The sequence below is a fragment of the Chanos chanos genome, chromosome 1 (assembly GCF_902362185.1).
Source record: "Chanos chanos chromosome 1, fChaCha1.1, whole genome shotgun sequence".
Taxonomy (NCBI): Eukaryota; Metazoa; Chordata; class Actinopteri; order Gonorynchiformes; family Chanidae; genus Chanos; species Chanos chanos.
This window is the reverse complement of record NC_044495.1, coordinates 44,442,953-44,455,330: the sequence shown is the minus strand read 5'-3', so window position 1 is coordinate 44,455,330 and position 12,378 is coordinate 44,442,953.

Sequence of the window (12,378 nt, the reverse complement as noted above, 5' to 3'; positions counted from 1 at the left end):
TGAGTAAGCCTGCCAATGGGTGTGTAAGTGTTTAACTAAAGAGATGCTTGGAGGACTGCATAGCCAAACCTGGGGAATGTAAGTGGCGTCTCTAAGGTGTGGCAATGTTCGTTTGTCGCATAGCGAGCCCAAGCCGTATCTTTTAAGTTCAGCGATGATGGTGGCAATCCAATGAGTGAGCACAGCACAAAAAACCTTGACCAGAGGAGAATAACGGAAAGGAATAGGGAGCTGATGTCAAAACATGATGTGGACCAATATGGTGCTCGTATAACCTCATGGCAAACCATTTAAAAAGTTTCCAAGCTCCCCCCTCTCGCGAGAACTCGTCAAGTCACTTCCTAAAGAGACAACAAAACTCAGGTAGGTTCGTGTATGTCTTTGTCTCATACATACATACATGTGTAGCCGATGTGTACATATAATAGTTTTTTTTTATTTCACCAATAATCCATTTTCAGTTTCTGTATGCACTTTGTTGTTTTTCTGTATACGCATGCTTATGTATATGTTTTTCCTTTGGGGAGCTTTTATTTTATTTATTGTAATTTTGTTGTGTGACCTCTGACCTCTGACCATCTTGTGACGTTACTTTGTAAATTCGCGGGTTTCTCCTCAGTCGACTGGACGCTGTAATGAGGAGAGGTAGGTTTACTCTGATACTCATGCTGATAGTATGGTAAAGCGGGGGTAGAAATGCTAAATGGAGGCGAGAATCTTACCCTGAACATGTCACAGATGCTGTTTTTTTGTTGATGTAATATTTATTTCGTGTGCATGTGCATTTTCTTTATTATTTATCGTGTACAGTACTTTTGCATAGAATGCTAGTTGCTGGTCTCGGGCCAGGCTAGCGGAACGCGTGTTTGGTCTACCATGTGGTTCAATTTCTGTTTCGCTCCTCTGTTAGAGATACATGCATGCAGACGATCGCGTGAAGTTTTGTACTGCTGTTTTTGTGTGTCACACAGGTATGTAAGCTCCCCCTTTTTGTTATTTTGTCGTGTGAATTTGTTTTGTGTGATTAATCTTGTTTTGCATGGGCATAGGTTATTTTGGTATATTCTCATATTCTCGTTTAACTGTAATACTAGCTCTTAGCATTTTAAAGAAGGATTTGCGGGCTGCTCCTCAGCCGACTGGACGCTGTAATGAGGAGAGAAATACATGCATGAAGACGATCGCGTGAATTTTTGTACTGCTGTTTTTGTGTGTCACACAGTCAGCTGGATGCAGTAAAAAAAAGGAAAGAATGAATCCTGCCCCTTGGTTGGTCAACCAGAGATTGTCGTCTTATTATACGCATTATACAACACAACGCAGAGTTCTGACGGTGTCAGACCCGACCGGTCACACATGCATATATTTATATATATATATATATATTGTTGTGCCAATGGTATGAGGAAATCTGGTTAATGGTTCACTGTGAATATTAGACTTAATACTAATCTCACTTTGCTGTAACCATAACCTTATTTTGGAACCTGAACCCAGTGAAATTACAGATATTCTGAAAAATTCTAGTTATCGCTCAGCGCTCTGAACACTGAACCTAGGAATTATTTAGAATAACTCTTCATTAGCCGTACATATAATAAATAACAGCATTAAAGTAGCAGGTACAATAATACTCTTCGAATTCAATATTTCTAGCTAACTAAGTTCCTGGATCACCACGTTCAGTAACTTGGAAATAACTTATCACGTACTCAAAGAGTAGGAATACAGACGTACACGTTTAATACAACGATCAAATTCAAACGGTACAGAATGAATCTAATGTTGAATGAATTAGAATCAGGTGGAATTTAGGCACATCCGCTATACACACACATACAACAGCATCTAAACTACTAACAAGAAGACAAACAATTAACGGTAGACAATATCCTCGTTACCTAAGGTATGTATGAATAAACAACTACGCGAGCATGAGGCATTACTCACGAGAAGGCAAGCTTAACCAAAAGAACTACCTGAGTGATGTTCTAGTGGAGTTACTTACACACAAAAAGGGGTTGTGAGGAAGGGAGAGAAAAGGGATGAGGAAGAAGAAGAGCAGGCCCAGCCACGTTCAGGTATGAGAGACCAGAGTTACCGAGGTTGGCAGAAGGAGACCGTGAGCGAGACTTCGTATCGGTGCCGGGAAAGTCTTTTAGCGTCGCGGATCTTCCGTAGCGGTGAGCCTAAGCCGATTCTTCGTGGAGACGAGCAGGACAGGACGGACGGACTTACATTACGGCTGATACAACCGGAGCTCAACTGTAGCTGAACTGAGCTGTAGGATAGCAGAGAGTATGGCACTTTATCTGATTTGCAGATAGGGGGTGCCGCTATCCTTTGGGAGGGGGGGTGTCTCTGCCTGAAAGGAGGAGACACTCCTTGGAATTTGGGAAGTACTAATTTGAGCTCGGATGAAATAATTTTACATAACTTTTTCCCATTAAAGAATTGTACAATTACGTCCGCGTACTTGAATCTACCGCATTTTATGCTCCCGAACAAGACCAAATATGGTTTCTTTACCATTAAAAACAGCACAGTTACACCGATGGTCATACAATTAGTTGCTCATGACTTGGCTCCTGGCTATTTTTAAGTTTTACCACGCATTTATGACTATACGAACAGTACTGATAATATCGTATGGTTAGTTTCATTTTTCTTTTGTTCTACATAGTTTGTGCCCGAGTGGAGCAATGCAGATGAGGCCTGTGACATGGTCTGAATTCCATTTTCACAGGGAAACTAACCTCTCGAGGTGATCTAGTCTCCCTCGCACCTAAACGTTATCAGCATTTGACCAAATGGTCTGGGGGTTGCTGCGCTAAAACATTGAGCCTGGCGTCTGTTAGGTGTTACAGTGAGTTGTTCTGCTTTGGTATGCATTGGTCCTGCTCGCAGGGGGCCTGAGCCAGACAGAGAGAACTGGGATCAAAGGGGATAGGGATAGAGAGGTAGAGTGGGGGTGATAGAAATAGATAGAGAAGGGTGAAAAAGAGGGAGAGAGTTTAAATAACTGCAACTTTAATTACTAAGGAACACTTAAGGTTAACAAATGTCCTTTTCTTTCTGAAAGCTGCACAATGTCTGCCCGACAATATATGGTATGTATGTGTTAGTTAAATCCAAGTCCAAGTTAAGTCCAAGTCTGCATCTTGTCAATGAATTCAGTGATGAAAGGCTAACACAACAGGTCTTAATGGTGACAGATGGTATGCTGGGACTTGCCTGAATATGCCAGAGCACAGAGCACACTGAGACATCAATAGCACAGCAAGCAACAGCTTTCATCTTCTGATTTTAATAACCAATCCCTGACAACATATCCTGCCTCTCATTAAAATTAAAGCACAGAGGGAGCCTTTAAAAAAGCAAAAAATGTAAATGTGATGTATTGGTACTTTTTAATACACCACACCTGTAGAGGGTGCTATTTGTTCTATGATAGCAGTGAATAGGAGTTCATCTGTTGAATAAAAAAAGAACAGTCTTTGAAATGCACCTGCCATCTGGTCACTCGTGTCTGTGTACTGATAAGCATATTGATGCATAATATATAGATGTAAACTATTGCAGTAGTTACTTGTTGTAGTCGTAACAAATTGGCAACAAGTAAGGCAGCCCACTGTTGCTGTTGGAGGGCGCTGGAGAAATCGAGGTATCAGAGGACTTGGACTCAGCTGTAACAGTGGGAGTGGAAACAAATGTGAAAATGGCAGCGCTAATCGGACATATTGAGGCCTTTGACGAATCCACGGAGCAATGGTCGACATATGTAGATAGGTTCAAGCATTTTGTTGATGCCAATGAAATTCCTGCTGAGAAACAAGTGGCTGTACTTTTGAGTGTAATAGGCGCAACCACTTACAGGCTGCTGTGTAGTCTATTAGCGCCGGAAAAGCTGGGGAGCAAGTCGTATGACCAACTTAGCAGAGGTTCTGAATGCTCATTTCTGGCCAAAATCCATTATTATAGTTGAGCGGTTCCGTTTTCACAAACGAAACCAAGAAGAGGGGGAGAGCTTAGCGCAGTATGTGGCTGTCTTAAAGAAGCTGTCGGACCACTGTGCTTTTGGCGCTCATTCGCAAAACGCCCTACACGATAGATTTGTGTGCAGTTCGAGCAATGAAGCTAAACAAAGGAAGTTATTGACTGAGGACAGGCTCACGTACCAGCACGCGGTAGAAATTACTCTGTCAACGGAGGCGTTAGCAAGAGAGTCTCAGCACCTGAAATGTTCATTAACGCTAAATGCAGTGTCGATCTCTTCACCACAAGGTAGCGACAAATGTTTTGGATGTGGCAAAACGAACCACAAAGAACATGACTGTTAAAGGAACAACTATCTCACGACTGTAAAAAGAAGGGCCACATTGCTCGCCTGTATAAAAAGGGAGCCTAATAGCACACAAAGATTGAAGCCAATGGGAAGCAAAAGAAACATAATGAGAGGGCAATGAGAGGGAAAATTCATAAAGTTGAGGCTGACACGTAAAAAAATGTAAAATGTAAATCTCTGTGATTGCACACACACACTGTGAACAGTGAATTTGTCTCTGCATTTAACCCATCCAACACACCGGTACTGAACACACACGTAGGAGCAGTGGGCAGCATTCCTTGCGCCCTGGGAGCATTAGGGTTAAGTGCCTTGCTCAAGGGCACACAGCCGTGGATGTTGGGCCTGGGAATCGAACTGGCAGTGAGAAGAGGTCCACTTCAGAATTGGACTCTGACAATGCATATGGTATCAGCAGCACTGAGTAACACTGAGCAAGTGGGTGAGAATGAGAATGTAGCAAAGTGAGAATGTAGCATCATCTTTGATTATAATCAGGCCAAAGATCGAAGGACCTCGGATTGATATGGAGTTAGACACCGGGGCAGCGGTGTCTCTGATTTTGAATGAGCTGTATCAAGCCAAATTAGCACATATATGTTTATGGAAAACCGCTGTGGTCCTGAAAACATATACAGGGGAGGTGATTTTACCTGCGGGAGAGCTGAAAGTGTGGGTCAGTGTGAACAAACAGAAAGTAAAACTGCCCCTCTATGTGGTGAAGGGTAACTCACCACCACTATTTGGCAAGTTGGACTGGCACAAAATTAAGACAGGGCACAGGGCCAGTGATACGCTTGAAACAGTGCTTAAACAACATGCCAATGTTTTCAGGGAGGGTTTAGGAGCACTAAAAGGCTTTGAAGCCTCACTGACACTGAAACCAGGACAACAACCAAATCTCTGTCAAGGATGCGTGGTTCAATACGCTTTGATACTGAAAGTGTAAGCAGAAATTGAGTGTCTGCTTCAGCAAGGGGTGATTTCCCCAGTTCAGTTCACTGAGTGGGCAACCCCCATTGTGCCTGTTGTTAAGAAAAATGGTGGTGTGAGAATTTCAAAGTAATGGCGAACCCAGTCTTATGCATCATGCATACCTCGTATTGAGGATCTTTTTGCATCTCTCGCTGGAGGACACTGTTTTAGCAAACTGGACCTCTCACGGACCAACCACCAGGTACCAGTAAGGGAAGACTTACAAAAATATTTAACAATAATGTAGGGGTCGTCAGGCCCGTAAACCATATTACCCATAATTCCCTGCTTGACTGCATGGGTAATCTGTACCCATCTTCTCAGGTTTCACTGTAACGGTATTGGATACAGCAATGAAGCAGCTACCATACAGTGATGACGCAATTTTCGCCATAAAACCGCGGAAAATTCCAAACTCTTTCTTCTTTCCAGCTCCGCAATTCTGCAACTCCCTAGCAGCGGCTCGCTCTAGCAGCAGCTTGCTAGCAGCGGGTGTCTCTTTTCTCTGCCGAAGAAAAGGACAAAGTAACAACGAAGCGAGATATTTGTACAACCAAAGTTTAATTTACTTTCTCTCGCGCAGTTGCAACTTTAACTTCTACCGGGTAGTTACACTGTAACGCACACAGTAGTCGACGGGAGAAAAGGCGACCGGATCCCTTTTTATTTCTTTAACGTCGACGAACTAAACCAAGAACCCTTCAAGATCATCGTACGAGCCACCGAGCCCCAAAGATCTTCAAGTGACAAGGAAAGGAACTTCTCCCTGGACCTGCGAATCGCACTGCTCATCAGGCCACCACGTACCTTCGGTCGCCACGCAATGAGCTATTCAAAGTAAGGCTGGCATCTGGGCATACTTTAGTATTAAGATTACATGCAGTTAACGTGAAGGAATTGTTGTTATTTCAATTCTTTTATGATTTAAATGTACACACTGTATTTCATGTACGATGCGGTTTTTAGCCGTTTGCTATTTTCTTTTGGTCACAACTAAAGAAGGATAGATCTGGCATGTGTTCTCTCTCTCTCTAACTCCCTTTTTCTGATTGCACACCTCCAACATTGGGATTGCAGCGTGACTTAAGGGTTGGGTAGAGTTGTTGAGTTTAGAGCCTACTTACTTGAGACTAGCTCTCAAGTTAGACATTCTTTGGTCTCTCGCACACATGCGCTTCTCGGTGCCACCCCCACTCTAGTTGGTGCCTAGCACGCACGCTCGCGCACTACGTCCTCATACCACGCATACCTCTTGCCTGTGCACATGCGCACAGCTTCTCTCTAAAGAACTCCTCCCTCTCTCTTCAGTGCGCAGCTGGGCACACGCCCACATACACGCACGCGCTCTCTCTCTCTCTCTCACACACACACACACACACACACACACACACACTCACTCATCTCTGGTCTAACACTCATTCAGTCCTACACTGAATACCTGTACATAGACTCATTACCATTTTGTTACCATTTACCCCTTGATCATTCTATTTGCTGCTGATTATTGATTGTACCATATCAGTATTGGTTTGCCAAGTAGTAGTGATTGTGTTAATAAATAGTATCATTGAAATAAACTGTTGTCCTGTCTGTTTCTGCCACAGTATTCATTGAATGCCAACCTCTGCCATCAAAGCACTCCCAATTACCTTCACCAACCTGGTTGTTCATGAGTGTTATGGATTTAGTAGTGTAATTGTAATACATTAGTACTGCAATACTCTCTAAGACTGTAGCACAGTGTTACAGCTAGCTTATCCCATTGATCTTGGTTGTTTAATTAACAAAATATTGAACACCCAAATTAATGGTTAATACATTTTATGAGACTGATTTATTAATCCTATCACACCTACATCTTTTGGTGTCCCTGTGTTAGGACTGCAATTGCACCTACAATAACTATACACAAGGGCATGTTTTCCTACAACCATCTTCCTTTTGGAATTACATCGGCCCCTTCCATATTTCAGGAAATTATGGATCAAGTGCTGCAAGGACGTCCTAATGTCCATTGCTTTCTTGATGACATCCTAGTTACTGGTCAGGATGATGCTCACCATCTGAAGGATGTGGAGGATGTACTGAGTCACTTGGATAAGCTTAAAATGCTTCCAAACCAGGGATCTTTTTTTACTTTTTTTGTCCAGGACTGAGAATCACGAATGAGCATTAGGCTATTTCTAGTTTATGCACCGATTTATGACGCCTTGGTAGAGAGCAACACGAGGCTTTCATTACTGAAATTCAAAAAGTGCAAATGTGTTTACTGGCAAAATTGTTTTTTAAATGATAATAGAAGTAGGCCACTTTGACATCTAAATTTCTTGGATTACAGTAGCAGTAACCTTAAAACTGCAACCAAGCACCCATCCTAATCATAGAAGGCTTAATTTCAATCAAAATGCCAATTCAATGAACGAACTTTCAAATTTTTCAGTACAACCCAATGGTACAGTTAAGATCGACTGAGAAAAATCTATACTGGTTAAACAATACTTAAATATTCAGGCAGATCAATCATGTCACGTTACTTTATGTTGTTCTCTGCGTGGGGTAACGTCACACTCCGACGTGAGTTGCAGCTTGTACTTTAATGAAATGTAAATTCATGCAATGCCAGGAAAAAGGTGATTAATCATGTCTGGCTTCAAACCGCACAGCTTGTCATTAATTTTAGTTAAAATATAATGTGTTACATTTTGACATGGGTTTTCATTCTTATTTTTCATGTATACACAGACTTTTCAGAGAATGTATGGTCATGAAATTTTGCCTCAGAGTCACGGAAAAGTCATGGAAATGTATTGGTAAAAATATGTATGAACCCTGATGGCCGTTGTGGGTGCAATTGCAATCCTAACACAGAGACACCAAAAGATGTAGGTGTGATAGGGTTTATAAATCAGTCTCATAAATCAGTCTCATATAATTTATTAACCATTAATTTGGGTGTTTAATATTCTGTTAATTAAACAACTAAGATTAATGGGATACACTAGCTGTAACACTGTGCTACAGTCTTAGAGAGTATTGCAGTACTAATGTATTACAATTACACTACTAAACCCATAACACTCATGAACAACCAGGTTGATGAAGGTAATTGGGAGTGCTTTGATGGCAGAGGTTGGCATTCAGTGAATACTGTGGCAGAAACAGACAGGACAACAGTTTATTTCAATGATACTATTTATTAACATAATCAATCCTACTTGGCAAACCAATACTGATATGGTACAATCAATAATCAGCAGCAAATAGAATGATCAAGAGGTAAATGGTAACAAAATGGTAATGAGTCTATGTACAGGCATTCAGTGTAGAACTGAATGAGTGTTAGACCAGAGATGAGTGAGTGTGTGTGTGTGTGTGTGTGAGAGAGAGAGAGAGAGAGAGAGAGCGCGTGCGTGTATGTGGGCGTGTGCCCAGCTGCGCACTGAAAAGAGAGGGAAGAGTTCTTTGGAGAGAGGCTGTGCGCAGGCGCATAGAAAAGAGGAGGAGGAGCGAGGGAGAGAGGCTGTGCGCATGTGCACAGCAAGAAATATGCGTGGTATGAGGACGTAGTGCGCGAGCGTGCGTGCTAGGCACCAACTAGAGTGGGGGTGGCACCGAGAAGCGCATGTGTGCGAGAGACCAAAGAATGTCTAACTTGAGAGCTAGTCTCAAGTAAGTAGGCCCTAAACTCAACAACTCTACCCAACCCTTAAGTCACGCTGCAATCCCAATGTTGGAGGTGTGCAATCAGGAAAAGGGAGTTAGAGAGAGAGAAAGCATGCCAGATCTATCCTTCATAAGAAAATAATAAACGGCTAAAGACCGCATCGTACATGAAATACAGTGTGTACATTAAAATCATAAAAGAATTCAAATGATAACACTTTCTTCACGTTAACTGCGTATGATCTTAATACTAAAGTATGCCCAGATGCCAGCCTTACTTTGAATAGCTCATTGCGTGGCGACCGAAGGTGCGTCTTTGGTAGTCTGATGAGCAGTGCGATTCGCAGGTCCAGGGAGAAGTTCCTTTCCTTGTCACTTGAAGATCTTCGGGGCTCCGTTACTCGTCCGATGATCTTTAATGGTTCTCGATTTAGTTCGTCGACGTTTAAAGAAGTAGAAAGGGATCCGGTCGCCTTTTATTCCGTCGATTACTGTGTGCGTTACAGTGTAACTAGCCGGTAGAAGTTAAAGTTGCAACTGCACGAGAGAAAGTAAATTAAACTTTGGTTGTACAAATGTCTCGCTTCTTTGTTACGCTGTCCTTTTCTTCGGCGGAGAAAAGAGACACCCGTTGCTAGCGAGCTGCTACTAGAGCGAGCCGCTGCTAGGGAGTTGCAGAATTGAAGCTGGAAAGAGGTGGAAAAGAGAGAGGAAGTTTGGAATTTTCCGCTGTTTTATGGCGAAAATTGCGTCATCACTGTATCTGCTCCATTGCTGTAACCAATACCGTTACAGTGAAACCTGAGAAGATGGGCACAGATTACCCATGCGGTCAAGCAGGGAATTATGGGTAATATGTTCTACGGCCTGACGACCCCTACACCGTTATTTCACTTTGCTCATTGATCACTGTCCACTGCCAACTGTACTCAGCAAAGTGCCCACTGCCAACCGTCCCAGCAAAGTGATTCCATTACTGGCTGCAGCAAGACTGCAGCATTGGGCACTTTTACAAGCAGCGCACAATTATACCATTAAGTACAGACACACAGCTGACCACTGAAATGTGGACGGCCTTTAATGCCTGCCTCTCCCGATACAAAAGAAACTAAGGACTGTTGACAATTTCAGCCACTTGGAAAGCCTACCAATTTGCGTTGCTGACGCAAGAATGGAGACAAGATCTGACCCCACTCTCACGGGTAATGGAGATTTTCTACTGGATGTTTCTCTGCCTCCAATGGCTCCAATGGTGGTCTTGCACCATATCTAGTCTGGAAGGATGAGCTGACTGTACTCCAAGGCTGTTTTATGTGGGACAACCGTGTAATAGTCACCCCAAGTTACGTCAAAAGGTCTTGGAGGAGCTACACTCAGGTTGCCCTGGCATTGTCAAGATGGAACCTGTCGCAAGGAGCTATGTGTGGTAGCCAGATCTCGACACATTAAGTGTCCACTGCACACTTAGCCTTTGCCTGCAGCACCATGGCATCAAATTTATATTGATTTTGCTGGCCCTTTTGAGGGGCACATGTTTTTCGTAGTGGTTGACGTCCATTCCAAGTGGCGAGAAGTTATTTTGATGGAATCAATGACTTCTTCTAAAACTATTCAAGTCCTCAGAGGTCTCTTCAGTCACTATGGACTACCCGAGGTCCTTGTAAGTGACAATGGGCCTCAGTTCACGTCAGAGGAGTTTGCCAGCTTCCTCAGAACAAATGGACGTTAAAGCATATGCACTCGGCTCCTTTTCCTCCAGCAACGAACGGTCTAGCAGAATGCTTTGTGCAGAATTTTAAACATTCCCTGAAGTCATCCAGGGGAACTTCATCTGTCCAGCGGTGACTAGATGCCTTCCTACAACAGTACAGGAACACTCCCCATGCAACAACTAAGGAAACGCCTGCCATGCTGCTCCTTCACCGCAGGCTTCACTCTCGACTGGATCTGTTGAAGCCGAGCATGGCAGTGGTGGTGGACAAGGCACAAGATGCCCAACAGAACTACAGAGCTGCACGCTCTAAAGTGAGGACCTTCGGCGTGGGTGATCCAGTGCTTGTGTTGACTATGGGAAGGGGAAGGAGAAGTGGATGGCTAGAACTGCTACCTCACAAGATGGAACGGTCTCTTGCAAGATCAACGTTGGATTGACACAACAGTGGAATTGGCATGTAAACCAGATGATGGCCTGTCACCCCAACATCGTCCATTCTACAGTAGACATGCAACCCATCATGGACAGTCTGCCAGCTTCGCCAGACATAGGTGAAAAGCCGGGGGCATTTACACCAGTCAGTGGAACAATAACATCACCTCCAGGTCAGTCGGACATCACACACACTGACACCCTGGCAACACCCCAACAGACTTTAAGAAGATATCCCAGACGGGATTGCAAACCACCAGATAGGCTGACTCTTTAAACTGCTTGTGAATGATGTTGATAACAATGAGAGACCAGTTGGAAAGATATTTAAGGGTAGATTAAATTGCCCTGGGGCTGCATGTGGTTGCTCATCTGCCGCCATTGCGGCCACTTTTGTGAAATTTGGGTGAAATGCATTCTGGGAAACTTGACTCCCCAAGTCCACACAAGTCACCTCCTGATGATTCCTTATTAAAACCCACAAATTGAGAACACATACTGGTATTTGATCTGTTCTTGGCTAGATGTTAAGTTCGAATTGGAACAGTACTTCGGCCGTGACAGATGACGTTTCACAAGTCCACAAGAACTCAAGTACAGAGAAGAACGCATATTGAGAAACAGCTACAGTCTTGGAAATGCACCTGCCACCTGGTCACTTGTGTTTGTGTACTGATAAGCATATGGCATAATATAGATGTAAACTGTAATTGCAGTAGTTACTTATTGTAGTCATAACATAGGCCATCTGATTGCCTACATGCTAATGGGGTATTGTGATCTCCACACCACACCTCTCAGTCTTTTCTTAATGGGCTTTTCTTGTCCATGTCATTTATTGACTGACAACTGTAGGAACACAATTTGATGTTAATTTGCTACTTACAACAAATGTGTAGCATAGAAGTGACGTCACTGGCCATGGGGCTGTTGGGAAATAATAATAACAATAACAAAAACAAAAACACTAACAATATCAATAAATGAGAAATTAAGAGGCAAAACAATTTGCAGAAACTGCCAAATCCATCTAAATGAGCAGTTCACTGGCAAAGAAATTTAGATTTTCTGAAAAAGTAGACATGAGATAAGAGTGAGGATAAATTGAGAATGATAATAAATGATCTATTACTCTAACATTGCACATTAGCTAAGAGTAAGAAGAGTAAAAAATCCATCCAGCAGCAAAATGGTGTCTGAATGTTCTAATTTTTGTGGATGAATGTGGAGTTGTCTTCTCAAGCACCAT